Genomic DNA, 18,213 nt, shown 5'->3' with positions numbered 1-18,213 from the left:
TTAAACAGGCTAGCTGTATTCTCCTAGCTAAAGAGAATGGTCATAGAAGATGTTAAAAAGATTTCAGTTAACAAATGTTTTAAATATTATATTTAAGTAATATTTACAATCTCACCAAATTCCTACATTGTTTCCTTAGTATCTTGAAACTAAAGTACACATAAGAAATATCTAATATATCTTTCTCCTTCACGTGTAAAGACCTAATAGATAAAATCTAATAAGAGTAAACATGCTGGAGGGAAGCAGCAGCAGAAATTCCTTATGGTTGGTGGGGATTGCTGTGTGCATGGGTGTGTGAGAAACATGTTTCCTCATATATCATTTAAACATAATTTTCTCAAATATACAAAATGAATTTGGGTCATAAATTAAAATTAATTAGGATTTTATCATTTATCTCTTAGATAAGTAACATACAAAATAGTAGACTGTATTAATCAATTTGAAGAGACAATTATGGTCACAATTTTTTCCAGCTCCCTGCTTGTGATGTTAGTTGACCACAGATAACACCATTTATTTTTACAGAGTTTGAGCGTTAGCTAATAATTTCACATCCGTTACCTCTTTTGACCTTCAAAGGAAATCTTATGAAGTAGGTAAAGCAGAAGCGATTCCTATCATTTTTCAAATGAAACTGAGGCCTAGAGATTAGGGGACTAGTATGAGGCGAAATGCTGGAGATGAAATAAAATTAACATCTTCTGACTGAGTTTAACTTTCTTTCCATAACAGCATAAATATCATACACCAACTGTTAGTATGGTGCATCTGTAAGTGGAAGCATATCAAATACCCTGTATAATAAAATTAAACTGCTTCAAAGTATAAACTAGGTAAAAAGTTTAAGCTTACAATGGCACCAGATCTATATGATACTAACCAGAAAATATTGAAACTGTCCAGTGATGTTTTTTAATTCAATTAAAAAAGAGGGAAGATTCTATAGTTCTAAATTCTGCCTATACAGGTATACATAATTATCACATTTGTATGCTTACACCTAATAGATACAGCTCAGCAAGCTCCTTCATTTTACAACTGGTTGATACAGAAATAGACTAGATCTAGCCATATTTCATACCAGCAACACAAATACATGTGTTTTGCACATTTTTCATTATAAAAATAGGTACTCTGTTGAAAATCTCAACATATAACTGTGTACATGATATTAGTTTAAAAATACCTACTAGTGAAGAGACTTGGTGTTGTACATCATGATGGGGATGGATACAGTTCATTCAATCCACAGTCCACTGAGTGACTCACAACCAAAATATGTGCCATTACTGTTCATATCTAAACAGACACAAAAAGATGACAAAATCGGTCAATAAGTATGATCTCATATGGTTTGCATAAGATTATCTTTCTAATCTGTAGTATAATAATAATAATAATAATAAAAATAAAAAGATGTTTGATAAGCAACCCAACAGAAAGACCTTAACCTACATACCTCTGTTGTTGTTGTTTTTATTTCATTAGCTTTAAGAATACAAATGGTTTTTGGTTACACAGGTGAATTGCACAGTGGTGAAGTCTAGGATTTTAGTGCATCCATCACCTAAGTAGTGTACATTGTACCCAATAGGTAGTTTTTATCCCTCACCCTCCTCCCACCCTCTGAATCTCTAATGTCCGTTATCATCACTCAGATGCCTTTGTATACCCATAGCCTGCTCCTACTTATGAGTAAGAACAGGTGATACCTCCGTTGGCGAACATACCACACAGTCAGTAAATATCTCTGATTCAGAAGTAAATGTACTAGTAACTCAATGTAACATTTCTAGAAAGCCATATGCTTATCAATAAGAAAACCAAACTTATCCCGTGATGTGAATTTTTTAAGGCCTATGTGTTGAGCATTACCCTATGCATGCATATGAACTTCCATTTAGTCTTCACCACAAATCTGCAATGTAGTCGTCTCGCTTTACAGATTTAAAGACTCAGGGGAGTAAGGAAACTGGCCCAGGACTCTGCCCTCTATAGAACATGCTGCTTTACCATATCACGTCGACCATGCAGAGCAACCCTTCTTTCAATGATTGGTTGTGCCCTATGTGTCCCACAATGTGACCAACAGCTATTGAGTTGATATATAAAGATACATCTCACTGGTTCCCTGTCTCCCATGTAGTTCTCTAAAATGCAAGCATAGTATTCTACTCATCTTTGTATGTCAAGATAGATATAAAGTGAGATCTCACTTTGAAATATAGTGCCTGGCACATACAAATATGTGCTGAGTAAATGAATGAATGAACAGCAACAACAAAAGTAGGCATTGGCATCTATTTTTTGCCTTAATTCACACTTTTGTTTTGTCAATCCTTTAATGTACTTGCCAAAGTTATCTTTCTGTTTGCAATACAATCTCAAGAAGAAAAAGAATAATCTGAAATATCATTTGAATGAAGTTCAAATATATTCATTCCAAAAATCACACACTAGTTAGCAGTCAGTTTAATTTAATTCATTTAGAGATCGAATTCTATTTCTCAAAAATAGAAAAAGGTTAAATAATAAAGACATTTTCCAGAAAGAAAAAAAATCCATGTTTTACCTGTAGATTAGGTATCGGCTTCCTAAAAGGACTTACACCTACGCACCTTCCTCGATCACAGAGGGAAGGACAGCACGAATATAGGAGAACACTGAAGTCGAAGTCTATAGGCAGAAACTGCATGATTACTAGGAGCTAGGAAAAGCTGCTCTGGATTGGAGATGCTACAGAACAACAGCCAGCTTGGAGACTCTAGTGGTCAGATCCCAATTTACTCTGCAGAAAAAGCAGCACCACAGCAATCTCCCCAGAGCAAGAGTGGGCAAACTCCAGCCCTGCTGCCAGTTTTTGTGTAGCCTGTGAGCTAAGAATGGTTTTGACATTTTTAAATGTTTGGAACAAACTAAAAGAATTGTGCGAATTATTTGAAATTCAAATATCAGAGTCTATAAATAAAGTTTTATTGGAACACAGCCACAGCCATTCATTTACATATTGTCTCTGGCTGCTTTCACGTTACCATGGCAGAGTTGAGTAGTTGTAACAGAAACAGTATGACCCACAAAGCCTAAAATATATACTATCTGACCCCTTATAAAAATCGGTTGCTGGACCGGGCGCAGTAGCTCACGCCTGTAATCGCAGCACTTTGGGAGGCCGAGGCGGGTGAATCACGAGGTCAGGAGATCGAGACCATCCTGGCTAACACGGTGAAACCCCATTTCTACCAAAAATACAAAAATATTAGCTGGGCGTGGTGGCGGCGCCTGTAGTCCCAGCTACTCGGGAGGCTGAGGCAGGAGAATGGCGTGAACCCGGGAGGTGGAGCTTGCAGTGAGCTGAGATTGCACCGCTGCACTCAAGCCTGGGCGACCCAGCAAGACTCTGTCTCAAAAAAAAAAAAAAAAAAAAAAAAGAAGAAGAAAAAAAAATCGGTTCCTGATTTCTGGTCTAGAGAATTGTTCATGCTTGATTTGAAGGAGATTATATGACAGGAAGAGGGGTGCTTTAGGGCAGATTGGACGCAGACGCTGCGAACCCCTGGCCCTACAGAAGATCAGGAGCCTCAGAGGCAATGAAGTAACCGCCTTGAGTAGGGCAGGGTATTTCTTTGGGGACAGCAGGATTTTCCCTGTAGGAAGCACAAGAAATGAGGTCAGACTCAGCCACACTTTGTGTCAGGCGCACAGGCTGGGGCAATGAGGATGGATGGAGAAAGCTGGCCACCGAGATAGTGTCATTCTGCAACGTGCCAGAATGGCATTCTCTTCAAGGAAATCGCCAGGGCTCTGACTCCCTCCCTAAAGGTGCCAATCTTCAGAATGACAGATAACTGAGATAACCTGTCTTCTTGCTGAAGGCCTAAGAAAGGTCATGATAACAGCAAACAGAAGAACTCTGAAAAAGTTAAAAGATCCTCCATTCGCCCCCATTTAAGGGCAAAGAGTGGACCACAGCAAAGATGCATAAATGGTAAAAATGTAAAATGAAGAAAGCATGAAGGTTATAGAGAAGAATCCGCTACATACATAATAATTCCATGGAGAGGTGGCATTTACTTTTGAAAAACATCAAAGGAAGGTAAAATACATTTTGTAGAATGTCTGTTTTTGAGACAACAGAGAACAAAATCCCAAAGATTTATCTTCCAGCAGAGAAGTTAATTAAGCCCAAATAAATGAGAAGATCCCTAAGTGGTTTCCCCATTGCATCTTAGAGGTGAAGAGAAGGTGGGTTTTGAGCTGGATGACTTGGCTCTAAACACCAATTCTGACATATTCTTGCTACAGGACCTTGGACAGCTGGCCTCATATTCAATAGTCTCACTGGCACCACCTCTAAACTACAGTTGTTCTGAGAGTTGTAAGACAAAATATGCACAAGGTGTCTAGAATACTGCCTGTCTCATGAGAGGTACGTGAGATTTCCCAACTGCCTAGCTTGCTTTCTCTCCCTCCTCTTCTAATACTAATCTCCAACCAAAATTATTACAGCTATAGGAAGTGGTTGCCAGATACTCAGTTCTCTCCTACGCTCCATACTTGACTTTGCTCCTTCTGTTTTCTGTGAGTAGGCAACATCTTCTTATTTGGGGTGCCTTTCTATTTATCTGGTAAACTGCTACTCATTTCAAAAAATAATAATTCAAAAGCTAATTCTTACCATCCCCTTGTCCCTCAGGCACAAATACACTGCCATAACATTTTGTACATAATGTATATAATATAATAATATTATATTGTATTATTATCTGTTTGTATATCTGTCTTTCCCAGGAGGTTAAATCTTGGTCATTCTGTCTGATATAGTATAATATCAAGATGATTAATTACAATTTCTGGGGGAAGACAGACATAGTTTTTTTAAAAATGCTCACACATACATACTTCTGCCTATCTACCAGCCCTCTCTGCCTATCTACTGCCTATACTGTACAAGGGTCTTCTGATTCCTGTTGAATAGAGGAATTTCCTTCACAGCAGTTACAATCTGGGGTATTGCAGTGATTTCCAGACAGCTAGGTGTGCAACACGTTCTGATATTTGTTGAGAGAAAGAAGTGAAGAATGAACAAGTAAAGAAAGAATGACAGAAAGGCAGCCTTGGGGAGGATTTGGTATATAAAAATGGTGGCTCGTGCCTATAATCCCAACACTTCAGGAGGCCAAGGCAGGCAGATTGCTTGAGTCCAGGAGTTCAAGACCACCCTGGGCAACATGGTGAAACCCTGTCTCTACAAAAAAAAAAAAAACAAAAATTAGCCTGGTGCGGTGGCGCACACCTGTAGTCCCAGCTACTTGAGAGGCTGAGATGGAAGGATCACCTGAGCCTGGGAGGTGGAGGTTGTGGTGAGAGGTAATCACACCACTGCACTCCAGCCTGGGTGACAGAGTGAGACCCTGTCTAGAAAAAAAAATAAAAATAAAAATAAAAAATGAACATATTGCAGGTGGCATTGACAATTTAGTTATCCTGGAGATCCATCTGGAAATACGCACAAAATGAAATAAATCTCATTTTATGGATGTAAGTCAACTTTAGGCAGCTCCCAGTAACAATATTCCCTCATTTCTTGAACACCTACTACATGTGAGGCTCAGTGGGAGGTACAACCTCTAAGTCAGCTATTATTTGTATGTGTTCACAAGAAGATATTGAAGATGAAGAAAAAAATAGGGAATTTTTTTTTCTTGACTAAAGTCACACAGATATTAGTACAGTAAGTCCTCACATAACATTGTTGATAGGTTCTTGCTCACCTTAGTACCTGGAGAAAACCCACACCGACATGGGAAGTTTGTGCAAACTCCACACAGACATTGGCCCCAACTAACATTTTTTTCCACCAATATTATAATTATAAGAAAATAAAGTTGAATTAAACAAAGTTATTCAGGACTTGTTATATACCGAGTTCTAAAATCTATGTATTTCCACATGACAAATCAAGATTCTTCGTTACTTTGATAAACGACACTTTTAACATAGTATTTATTGTGTGAACAGTTAATGAATGGTAGCTGTTGTTACTACTGTTATTAACACCATCACACAACAACAGGGGAACAGTTTAACATTACGGAATGTTAAACTGCTAAACTTATATAATACTTCACTATTATAAGAAATATGGAATTTATACTGATATAAGGAAATGTATGTAAAATGCAGAATAGAAAATGGCATGTATTAGTTAATTAAAATTACAGGCAATATTGTGTATGGTAAATTAATAAAAATTAGTAGTATGCTGAAAATAACGAGACTGTGTGTTTGTAGGTAACTTATTTGAAGTTCCTCAGTTTCTTTGAGAGCACGAAAATTTCCTTGAATTCAAATTTATGTTAAAACAAACATAATGTGTAATTTCTAAAAGTGGTGTTACTATCCCAGACCTTCTCCACATTTGAAATCTCATTTCTTCTGGTGCAAGATAGTAAATTACTGTTGTTTTAGTAAGAGCTGTTTGTTTGTCTATTTATTTTACTATTGGGAATGGAAACACTTAGAGGCAGATTTTTTAAAAGAATTACTGAAGTGAAGTTTTCTTTGAAATGGAGTCATTTAAACCACTTACTTCACTTAAAATAGACATAGTTTACCTTAATGTTTCCCGATTAGCATAAGCAATCTACATATTATGATGCCGACTTCTGTAGTAAAGGCTAGATTATGTTAATATTTTGTTAAGATAAAGTAGTCAACACGTGCTGAAAATAAATTTATTTCTTATACAGTCATGCCTCACTTAACAATGAAGACACATTCTGAGCAATGCATCATTAGGTGACTTCTTCGTCATCCAAACATCATAGAGCGCACTCACACAATCCAAGATGGTATGACCTTGTACATACATAGGCTCTATCATACTCCCTATTGCTTCTAAGGCTATCTGTATAGCATGTCACTGTACTGAATACAATAGGAAACACCTGTGTATGTAAACATCAAAACATAGAAAAGGTAGAGTAAAAATATGGTATTAGGCCAGTGCGGTGGCTCACAACTGTAATCCCAGCACTTTGGGAGACTGAGGCAGGTGGATTGCTTGAGTCCAGGAATTTAAGACCAGCTTGGGCAACATAGCAAAACCCCATCTCCACTAAAAAAAGATGCCAAAATTAGCCAGGCATGGTCCCACTTAATCAGGGGCTGAGGTAAGAGGATCACCTGAGCCTTGGAAGGCTGAGGCTGCAGTGAGCCAAGATGGCCCCTGCACTCCAGCCTGGACAACAGAGTGAGACCCTGTCTAAAAAACAAAACAAAACAAAACAAAAAACAGTATTATAATCTTATAGGACTACTCTTGTATAAGTGGTCCATCGTTGACCAAAACATCATTATGCAGTGCATGACTTTACAGAAATATGAGAAAGACAGAGAGATTTTAGCAGAACTGTAATAGCAATAGTGACAAAAGTAATTGCTGCAAAAGGGTAAGAATATCTGATAAGAGTGACGGCTGAGACTCAAAATCGTCTTTGTGCTCTGAGAGCTGTGGAAGGCTAACCCCACTGGGGAACATCCAGCTCAGAGCTCATCTGGACCTCAGACTTTCATCTGAAGGGAGTTCTAACCAGTGTCACTAACTGCTGAAGCAACTGACATTCTCTTATTCTCACTGAATTATAAGAGAACAAAGGCCAAAAAAATTGAAAGAATTCTGTGTAATCAAAGCATCTTTTAACAAAGAAGGTACAGAAAAATGACCTTGAACCTGATCATCAGGGAATCTGAAGCAGCTTCTTGGGCATGAGTGGGTGGCTTTTCTTCCCCACAGCAGTTATGTCCGGAGTTTTACATCTGACAGAGCCATGTCTTAAGCACACCAAGGGTTGGGTGGGCCTGGGGCAAATGGTGATATTCTGGATAAAAATGCACATTGTGGCTCGGTTTTCTTTAATTGAAAGGGTTATATGAAGAGTCTTTTTTCTCTCTTTGCTAAAATCCTAAAGTTATTTTTCATTAGAAATAACTATTTTAGGGCCCTTATTTGATAGCCACAGTGGTAAGGAAGGAACTAATAAATCAAAGGGAAAGATAGCCTTGATGAAGAAAGGCTCAGGCATAACAAAAGTAGGAGGTGGATTCCTAAGCTCGTTTCAAATTGCTACTGGGTAGGTTTATATATGTGTTTACATTTGTAATGAGGCAACTGTCATTTCGTGTTTATATTTATTGACTATTAAACTTTAAAGACCAGTTGTACTGAAAATTAACTCCTATATTTATTCCACATGTGCTATGCTGATGTTCCAACGACTTTTTAAATGAAGTTTATGTAAGGACAGCTGAATTAACTAGACAAAAATCAGTAGACTTTTAAAATATATAGTTTACAAAATAGAGACAGCAGCTTCAAAACCTATTTAAATTAAGTCTAGCTCCAACATTATCTAATTGGGTTGAAACAGCCCTTTGGCGGCAGGGGATAAAGAGTCCTCCCATGAATCAGAGCTGTCACAATAGCGAAGAAGTGGTCAAGCTGTTTGATAGAGGGGTGAGGTGGAGTTTAGCTAATGCAGAGAGGAGGTCAAAAGTTAGGGCAAAGGGCCAGCAGAGAGAAACTGAAAAGCAGTTTCCATTGGCATCTTCCTGAGGGAAAAAGAAAGGAAAGGAAAATAATAAATTTCAGAGAGACTCTCATCACACTTTGCAATTGCATGGAAGATGAGAACTATGTAAATTAAAGGAAGTGATACTTGGCAAACCTTCCTAAAAGGCTAAGCAACAATCTCATTATTTTAGCCATTACATGCTCTTGCTTTCTCTTTCTTCTTTTCCTTTCTTCTGCTACTTCCCCTCTTCCTTTTCTTCTTCTTTTCTTCTCTTCTGCCCTTTCAACCTTTTCAGCTGGAGCAATATCATCATTAACACTGTTCATGTGTCTACCCACATGTCACGTACTTATGACTGATTTATATGCATATTTTCTTTTAACACTCTTCCAGCATTGTAAATAGTATCCATATTTCATAGACGTTAAGGCTCATATAGACTGAATTTCAAAGCCAAATTAGCCAGTGAGTGGGAAAAGATGGAAATCAAATATTAATCTGATTCTTTAATTAATAAAAGAATGATTTTCAGGAGTGAAACTGTAAATTGCAGAACTCAGTGTAACCACAGGCCCTTTGCACATAAGAAATTAGGATGAGGATGGACCAACTTAGGGAACGGAGTTAAGTGGCCATATGAACAAAATTCTGTATTGGAGAGCTATTCGACTAAACATTTTTAAAATAAAAGCAATCACGTAAGTATTTAGGAAACAAATGGAATTCAATTCTGAACCTTACTGGTAGAAGGGGGTCTTCATTAGTGACTGATATAGAGTTTGGAGGTCCCCTCCAAATTTCATGTTAAGATGTAATCCCCAGCATTGCAGGTGGGGCCTGGCAGGAGGGTTTGGGTCATGGGGACGGATCCCTCATGGCTTGGTGGGGTCCCTGATAGTAATCTGGCTGTTTAAAGTATGTGGCACCTCCCTTTGATCCCACCATGTAAAGTGCCTGCTCCTGCTTAGCCTTTTACCATGAGAAAAATCTCCCTGAGGCTTTCCCGGAAGTCAAGCAGATGCCAGTGCTATGCTTCCTGTACAGCCCGCAGAACCGGGAGCCAATTAAACCTCTTTTCTTAATAAATTACCCAGTCTCAGATATTTCTTTATAGCAATGCTAGAACAGTCTAACACAGGATGATGTACCATTTAAGTCACATGTAAAAAGAGAAAGAACAATTGACACTAGTCCAGGAGACATCTAGACTGGAGGAGCAGTTAAAAGGGTATTTTTTTTTTTTTAAATAAACTGCAAAGAGGTTGGCAATCAGTCTAAGAATGCCTCAGGCATTTAAAATATGCTGAAGACTCAAATATAGAGCCCGAAAAAGTGACACTTAACAGTCCTTTACATGTGCCCCAAAACCTAAAATAAAAGTAAAAAAAAAACCTAAAAAAAAAACAAAACAAAAAAATCCAGTCAACTCTGAAGCCAAAGAAAGAAAAGAAAAAGAAATTTAATTATCATTTTAAAACCTAATAGAATCCATTCTGGAATGTGAAGCTTTCTATCAGAATACATCAACAGTTGCAAAATATGCATTTAGATGAAATGAAAATGGTTCCCTTACAACCTCTTCTAAGCCATCCACTAGGATGCATAATAACTCTCAAGTACTCAAAAAGCCAGTGCATAACTGATTCTCAAATCTGAAAAGACCTTGGTCTTCCTGGAAGTACAGTAAGAAGGCAGGCAGCCAAAAGTACATAAAAAACATTACAACCAGGGTTTCCTTGTTTTACATTTACCAGCCCGGGTACTTAGATGGCTATCTTCACTAGTCTTTGGAGATTTTCCTAGTTTTGTATTAAAGGGAAATGATTTGTGACTCAGAACTCACATAATTACCTTGAGTGGATAATGGTTTACTAATATCTTGGATATGCACGTGTCTGTGTCTATGGTATGTTTTGGAATTACAATATTTACACATTTTAAAACTTGTCCTTAGTCTTTGGAATTGATAACACTTCCTTTAATGTCAAGACAGAGTTAAAGATAACTGCAGTAAGCAATCAAGGATGACTACGATTATATTCTCATCTCCATAGAGATTGTTTGCAACAGGAGGAGGATGACCGTAGCCAGGAGAATACTTGTAACCACGTCCTCCAGCTAGGATTTCTAAGTAAATTATAGAATGGAAGATCTTCAAGTCACATGCTCCTCAAGATGCTGTCCATTTGGGGGAACTGAAAAACCAAAGCCGAGTTTAGAACTGAAGGTAATCAATCAAACCTAAGCAAACCTGAAACCGTGAAGATAAGCTACATAAATTCAATGTTGTCACTGCTTCCTTGACTCTGAATTCAGATGGAATTTGGGTCAACATATTTAAGATGCCTCCCTAGACTAGGAGCTAGCAATACAATGATGGGGCCTAAATAGTACCCTTTCACACCCTCAGCTAGCTTGCAGTTAAAAAGACATGCACATTGTTCATCGAATTATGCTTATGATATCTAACCTGCCTCAGCCTCATTAGCCATTCCAGGCCAGGCTGCCTTCAAGGTATGGTGCAGGATCAAACTGCAACAGCCTGTATCCAGCATCCCAGGTCAATGGCCTCTTTAGCAGCCCTTATCTTTGCTCCGGACTAACCTGTGGCTGTGCCCACTAACAGCCACTGACCTCCATGATGTTGTCTCCTTGATCCTAGGAAACAAGTTTCAGAAGTTTCAAGAGCAGCTTCAGGTCAGAAATGTGCAAAAAGAGATCCCCAAACAGAAACAAATGTAGGGAATAAGGGAAAAACAAAATCTTCCCCATGGAATAAATTTCTTAGGCCTAACAAAAACTCAAGAGCAACACAGAAGCCCGAATAATTTACTAACAAGAGTGTAAGAGCATTTTCATAGGACCACACTCAGTGTGGGTCTGGGGTGCTAAAAACACAGGGCTCAAAGGAATAAAGGGAAATAGGAAGGACTGAAAATATACTAGATAGGAACTAAAGGCATCTTAAGTAAGACTTGGTGATTGGGGCTCCACTCAAAATTCTAGCTAAACTTGGCAATATGGCAGGGATATAATGAATTCTCCCTTTGGAGAGAGAAGACAACATACATGGAGAGGTTTTTGCTCTAAGTATGAGATGTACATAATACCAATATTATCCTTTTATTAGAGGACTTCTCCAAGTGAGTTTAAGTTCCTAGTATGTGGATTCTGGGCCAGTGTGGGACACTGGCATTGGTTGACTGGTACCCTGGTGAATCCCCAAGTTTTTCTTTGCCCATCCCCCTTCTGTCAGCAAACACTGTGTGCTGAATTAATTCCACTTCTGAGGTTCTGATCAAAGTACACTTATTTGGTGCAAGAAAGCTGTAGGAGCAGCCCAAGCTGCAAATACTAATAGATCCATCTAAAATGTAAGCTGCCTGAGGGCAGGGACTCTTTCTCACTACTCTATGTCCAGCACCTAGCACCGTGCCTGGCATGTAGTAGACTATTTTTGAATGGATTAGCAGTCTTATAAAAAATATGGCATCTTCAAAATAAGTCTTTACTGAAGCTTAGCAGCTACCAGCAGTGGTACCGAACCTTTCATTTAATGATAACCTTACAAAAATCAAAGTTAAATCATTATTTTTATAATTTACGACTATTTCTTGATGGTCTTATGTGAACTAGGTAAAATACTAAATGTTCCATGTATAAACCTTATCATTTAATCTTCATAATAACCTCAAAAATGTATACTAGCTTCATTTTACAGATAAGGAAATTGATGATACAAACTTAGGTTGGAGTTGGCCTAATTTCTGTCACTTTGCACCATACGACAACTTGTCTTTATTTGTTTTCCGTTTCAGAGAATCCCTTTAAAATCAGAAGTAATTTTCAGATTTAATAATTTTTGAAACTAGAAATAAGGTAAATGTCTGGAAGTAAGATGTGGCTAACTTTGGCATTGGTACATAGTTATATGACATTAACTTAGACAGCGATCCATATCCCAGTCCATCAAATGGAATTAGTACCACCAGCTCAGCAAATTAAATAAAAGTAATATTCTGTGAATATGCTTTGAAAATTCAATATGTATATGTGCAAATCAGTATGCACATTCTCCTAAAATTTTCTTTTTTGAGACAGAGTCTCGCTCTGTCACCCAGGCTGAAGTGCAGTGGCACGATCTCACTGCAACTTCAGCCTCCCGGGTTCAAGCAATTCTTGTGCCTGTTTCCCAAGTAGCTGGGATTACAGGCACCTGCCACCATGCCTGGCTAATTTTTGTGTTTTTAGTAGAGATGGTGTTTTAACATGTTGACCAGGCTCATCTCGAACTCCTGACCTCAAGCGAGCTGCCTGCCTTGGCCTCCCAAAGTGCTGGGATTATAGGCATAAGCCACTACATCCAGCCCTAAAATGAGCATCTTCATTTCAACACTTACGGTGAGGAAAAGAGGCAGAGACCTCCCTACAACTAGCAAGAGCTGCTAAGTCAGCCTCAGAATCAACGAGATAGGAGAGATGTGGTAGGGTTTGGCTGTGTACCCACCAAAATCTCATCTTGAATTGTAGCTCCCATAATCCCCACGAGTCATGGGAGGGACACAGTGGGAGGTAATGAATCATGGGGGCGGTTACTCTCATGCTATTCTTGTGACAGTCAGTGAGTTCTTACAAGATCTGATGGTTTTTAAGGGGCTTTTTTTTTTTTTTTTTTTTTTTTTTGAGACAGAGTTTGACTCTTGTTGCCCATGCTGGAGTGCAGTTGTGCAATCTCGGGTCACTGAAGCCTCCGCCTCCTGGGTTCAAGCAATTCTCCTGCTTCAGCCTTCTGAGCAGGTGGGATTACAGACACCTGCCACCCCACTGAGGTAATTTTTTGTTTTGTTTTTGTATTTTTAGTAGAGATGGGATTTCAATCTCCACGCTGACCTCGAACTCCTGACCTTAGATGATCCACCCATCTCAGCCTCCCAAAGCGCTTGGATAATAGGTGTGAGCCACTGCACCCCGTCTATAAGGGGGCTTTCCCCACTTTGTTCCACATTTCTCCTTCCTGCCGCCCTGTGAAGAGGATGCCTTTCTTCCCCTTCACCTTCCACCATGATTGTAAGTTTCCTGAGGCCTTCCCAGCCACGTGAAACTGTGAGTCAGTTAAACCTCTTTTCTTTATAAATTAGCCAGTCTCGGGTAGTTCTTCATAGCAGTGTAAGGATGGAGTAACACAAGGTGGCAGCCAGGTTAGCTTCATTGCTGGCATAGTGTTTTACAATCATGGAAAGTTTAGCTTAGCAATGGGGGCCCTGTTCTGTATTTTAAAAAAATCATATCCACATGCAAATTTATGAAAAGAAGGGACAGAATGTTTTTCTATTCTGAAAAAAAGAAGAAAACGTGAGGTTATTTGACCTTTTCTCATCTAAAGGGAAGTGAAAGTGCTTCAAAATATATTATTTCCAGAATAGCAATATAGAGAATTAAAGGATGCTTCAAAATTATTTAATTTAAGGTTTTCATTATGGGGTCATTTTGCAAAAAACAGAAAAAAACTTTTTATTGCAACTAATGAATTAGTGAAAAGCACTTAAAGACATAAATAATATTTTAGCTGAATCTGCTTTAATCTTTGGTGCTCTCATTTCCTTAGAGGCGACTATGCATAGATTTATAGAAGAGATTGCATTAAACTTCACCAGAGGGTCTTTTTCTTAATCATCTATTTTTCAATATTCTTAATTACTTTCATACTTAATCTTCTAGTTTTCATTACATTTTTCTATTTTTCAGGATCTTAATGTTAAACTTCATCAAGTAGAGTGGAACTCCTACATATCCTTTTTTTTTTTTTCTTTTGTAATGGAGTCTTGCTCCATTGCCTAGGCTGGAGTGCAGTGGCGTGACCTTGGCAACCTCTGCCTGCCAGGTTCAAGTGATTCCCCTGCCTCAGCCCCCTGAATAGCTGGGATTACAGGTGTGTGCCACCACGCCCAGCTAATTTTTGTACTTTTAGCAGAGATGGTGTTTCACCATGTTGGCCAGGATGGTCTCAATCTCCTGACCTTGTGATCTGCCTGCCCTGGCCTTCCAAAGTGTTGGGATTACAGGCATCAGCCACCGCACCTGGCCAACTCCTACATATAAGAAATATACTCCATCTTAAAAATCCATTCTAGGCCTGGCGCAGTGGCTCATGCCTGTAATCCCAGCACTTTGGGAGGCCGAGGTGGGTGGATCACGAGGTCAGGAGATCGAGACCATCCTGGCTAACATGGTTAAATCCCATCTCTACTAAAAATACAAAAAATTAGCTGGGCGTTGTGGGGGACACCTGTAGTCCCAGCTACTCGGGAGGCTGAGGCAGGAGAATGGCTTGAACCTGGGAGGTGGAGCTTGCAGTGAGCCGAGATCACGCCGCTGCACTCCAGCCTGGGTGACAGAGCGAGACTCTGTCTCAAAAAAAAAAAAAAAAAAAAAAAATTCCATTCTAGAGAGTTCACTTTTTATAAGACAAAACACATAGCACACATGATTTTTCTTTAGAATACCCTACCTAGTTTATGATACCTTCAAACACTTAATTCATAATAACTCTTTTTTAAGTAAATGTACAGAAAATGTTACTTTCCAACATTTTATGTGTACTGACATGATAAAACTATAACATTTATGCTTAATGCCTAAATACAATCATTGGTGCTCATAAAACTATTTTTAAAAGTTTCTAATTCTGATATTCTCAGGGTCTTGCATATGCCAAGTAAAATTCCTGGCCATATTTTAAGAGTTTATCTTTAGACTCTCAATTATGTTCTATTGATCTATGTATCTATCTTTATGCTAATATCACACTGCCTTGATTATTGTAGCTTTATATTAAGTTCTAAAATCAGGAAGTACATGTCCTCTAACTTGGTTCTTCTTTTCCAAAGTTTTTATTATTATTACTGTTATTATTATTATTCTGGGTCCTATGAATTCCCATATAAATTTTTGGATCAGCTTGTCAATTTCTGCAAAAAAAATCCTAACAATAGTCTCTAATATGTTTTTAGTTTTTTGATCTTGTTTTCTCTGTCTTTGTCTTTCAGTAGCTTGGTCATGATGTGTTTGGACATAGATCTCTTTATGTTTTTCCGACTCGTAGTTCGTTGAGCTTCTTGAATATGTAAATTGATACGTTTCACAAAACTTGGGATGCTTTGGCCACTATTTCTGCAAATATTTGTTTTCTGCCTTTTCTGCCTTATTCTTTCGGAACTCTCATACATTGGTATGCTTGATGTCGTATAGACCACAGTCCCTGAGGGGCTATTCATTTTTCTTCTTTTTTTTTTTTTTTTTTTTCACGGATAATTGCTATTCATCAATCTTCAAAGTCACTGGGTCTTTCTTCTGCTGTCTCAAGTCTGCTTTTGTGCTCCTCTCTAAGTTTTCATTTTGTTATTTTACATAATTTCTGCCTCTTTATGGATATTCTCCATTTAGTGAAGGATCACGCACACACTTAATTCTTCAATTATAGTATCCTTTATTTCTTAGGCCATACTTACTATAGCTCCACTGAAATCCATTGAACTTTGTATACCTAGTTTAATACCTGGAACCCTGCACTGGGAGTTTCTATTGAATGCTTCTTTTTCATTAGTATGAGTCACACTCTGGAAGTCTCCATTTTATTAGTATTTTTCATTATTAAGTTAATTTTTACAGACACATTGCTTGGAGTGGCTTGCCTTTTAAATGTCAGCATAAATTTTAATGGATCAAGCAATATAGCTAAAAATATATCATATTAGTTTCAGTTTGTTGGGATAGAAAGTTGAATTTGAGGAGTTGAGAAATATGTAGCTGATTCAGTGGTCCGATTAATTAATTTGATCTGTATTTGAAGAAGAGTACCAACAAAAGCAACAAAAAGATAATTTGAAGAGTCTCGTCAAAGAAAAAGTTAGTCCAGTAAACTTGTTTCCAATAGATGAAAAGGGTTGAGAGGAGAACCTCAAGCAGGCACTGAACCTGCACAGAGTAACATCTGAACATAATGGCTATTAGGTTAATGTAAAGATTAATGACAAACAGACAGATACAGAAAAATATACAATTAGCCAAGTAAAGTAATAGTAACAGATAATTAACAAAGCATCTTTTTTTTTTTTTTTTTTTTGAGATGGAGTCTCACTCTGTCACCCAGCAGCACAATCTTGGCTCACGGCAACCTCCGCCTTCTGGGTTTAAGTGATTCTCTTCCCTCAGCCTCCCAAGTGGCTGGGATTACAGGCACATGCCATCACATCCAGCTAATTTTTGTATTATTGGTGAAACAGGCATTCACCATGTTGGCCAGGCTGTTCTCAAACTCCTGACCTCAAGTAGTCTGCCTTGCCTCGGCCACCCAAAGTGCTGGGATTACAGGCATGAGCCACCACACCCGGCCAAAAGGGCATCTTATAACATATCAGTTATTTAGCTTTCAAAATCAAAGACATTTGAAATTGGAACTTCATATATTCCCTTTCAGATTATCACTTCAAATCATCTGGTACTCCATAAACTTAAGACGTGCTATGGTGTGATGTATCACCTCTGAAAACAAAGCAAGACTCATATGCATTTTTTGGTGAAGATTTTTTAAATCTATTTTTTTTTCTTGAAAGGAAACCATTTCTGAACCATTCCATTAAGTACTAGATAAAAACATCATGGATTATGAAGTAAATGTGAGGAAACAGAGGATCTAGCAGGTATAGAGGGCTCCTTTAAGTCTGAATGAGAAGAAGAATATTCATATTGTTGTTGGGGGTTATTCTGGAAAAAAATATTTTATTTAGACTGTCTCTATCCCAAATTCTTTTTTTGTTCTTGTTTGTAGACCAACTCTTGCTCTGTTGCCCAGGCTGGAGTACAGTGGCGTGATCTCAGCTTACCACAACCTCTGCCTCCCAGGTTCAAGCGATTCTCATGCCTCAGCCTCCCAAGTAGCTGGGATTTGCAGGCGTGTGCCACCATGCCCAGCTAATTTATGTATTTTTAGTAGAGACGGGGTTTCATCATGTTGGTGGGGCTGGTATCGAACTCCTAAACTCAGGTGATCCATCTGCCTTGGCATCCCAAAGTGCTGGGATTACAGGCAGGAACCACTGAGCCCAGCCTGCCCAAAGTAAATTAATGTCCTTTTATTTCCATCTCTAACCTCTGCTGCTGCATTATCTGCAGGTTATATTTGTAACCAAGATTACCAGGTATGCTGTTCAGTCATGCTTTGGAATGTACTGTAGTTGGATTACCAAAATTTACAGAAGGGCACCTTATTTCTTCTGTCACCATCATGCCCTGCACTTTCAAACAGATGGTCAGCCGAAAGACCAGTGCAGGACAGAAAGGATCCATGGAAAGCATTTATCCTCTTGTCAGAAGAGACATGTCAGCAAGATTTGCCAAGTCTCTCGCCGATCAACACTTCAGATACTCCTTGCACAACAGCAGGAATGGGTGCTGCTGGGTACTAACAGGAAAAAAATCTAAAGACTTGTCACATCTCATCACACAAAGAGGTCTATCTATGAGCTAGCAGACACGAACCACTGTGACTTGCTATCATCTCTGCATAAGAAAATAGTGATATGCAAGTGTTTTACTCCCTTTAAATGCATCCATTCATTTACTCAACTTACTAAAC

At 38.5% G+C, this 18,213-nt stretch overlaps 1 protein-coding gene across 2 annotated transcripts in view; it reads right to left on the bottom strand.

Annotated features, from left to right (window-relative positions):
* Nucleotides 1-18,213, bottom strand: part of CHRM3 (cholinergic receptor muscarinic 3) — a 511,637-nt gene that overhangs the window by 351,442 nt on the left and 141,982 nt on the right. The window contains exon 2 of one of the 2 annotated variants that reach the window (XM_073011865.1): nt 1,197-1,305. The exons of the other annotated variant lie outside the window; for it this stretch is intronic. The gene's annotated coding sequence lies outside the window, so the exon portion shown is untranslated. The remainder of the gene's footprint in view (nt 1-1,196; nt 1,306-18,213) is intronic. 2 annotated transcript variants of the gene reach the window in all.

The sequence above is a fragment of the Chlorocebus sabaeus genome, chromosome 25, assembly GCF_047675955.1.
Source record: "Chlorocebus sabaeus isolate Y175 chromosome 25, mChlSab1.0.hap1, whole genome shotgun sequence".
NCBI classification, from domain to species: domain Eukaryota; kingdom Metazoa; phylum Chordata; class Mammalia; order Primates; family Cercopithecidae; genus Chlorocebus; species Chlorocebus sabaeus.
This window is presented reverse-complemented; position numbering and strand designations above follow the sequence as displayed.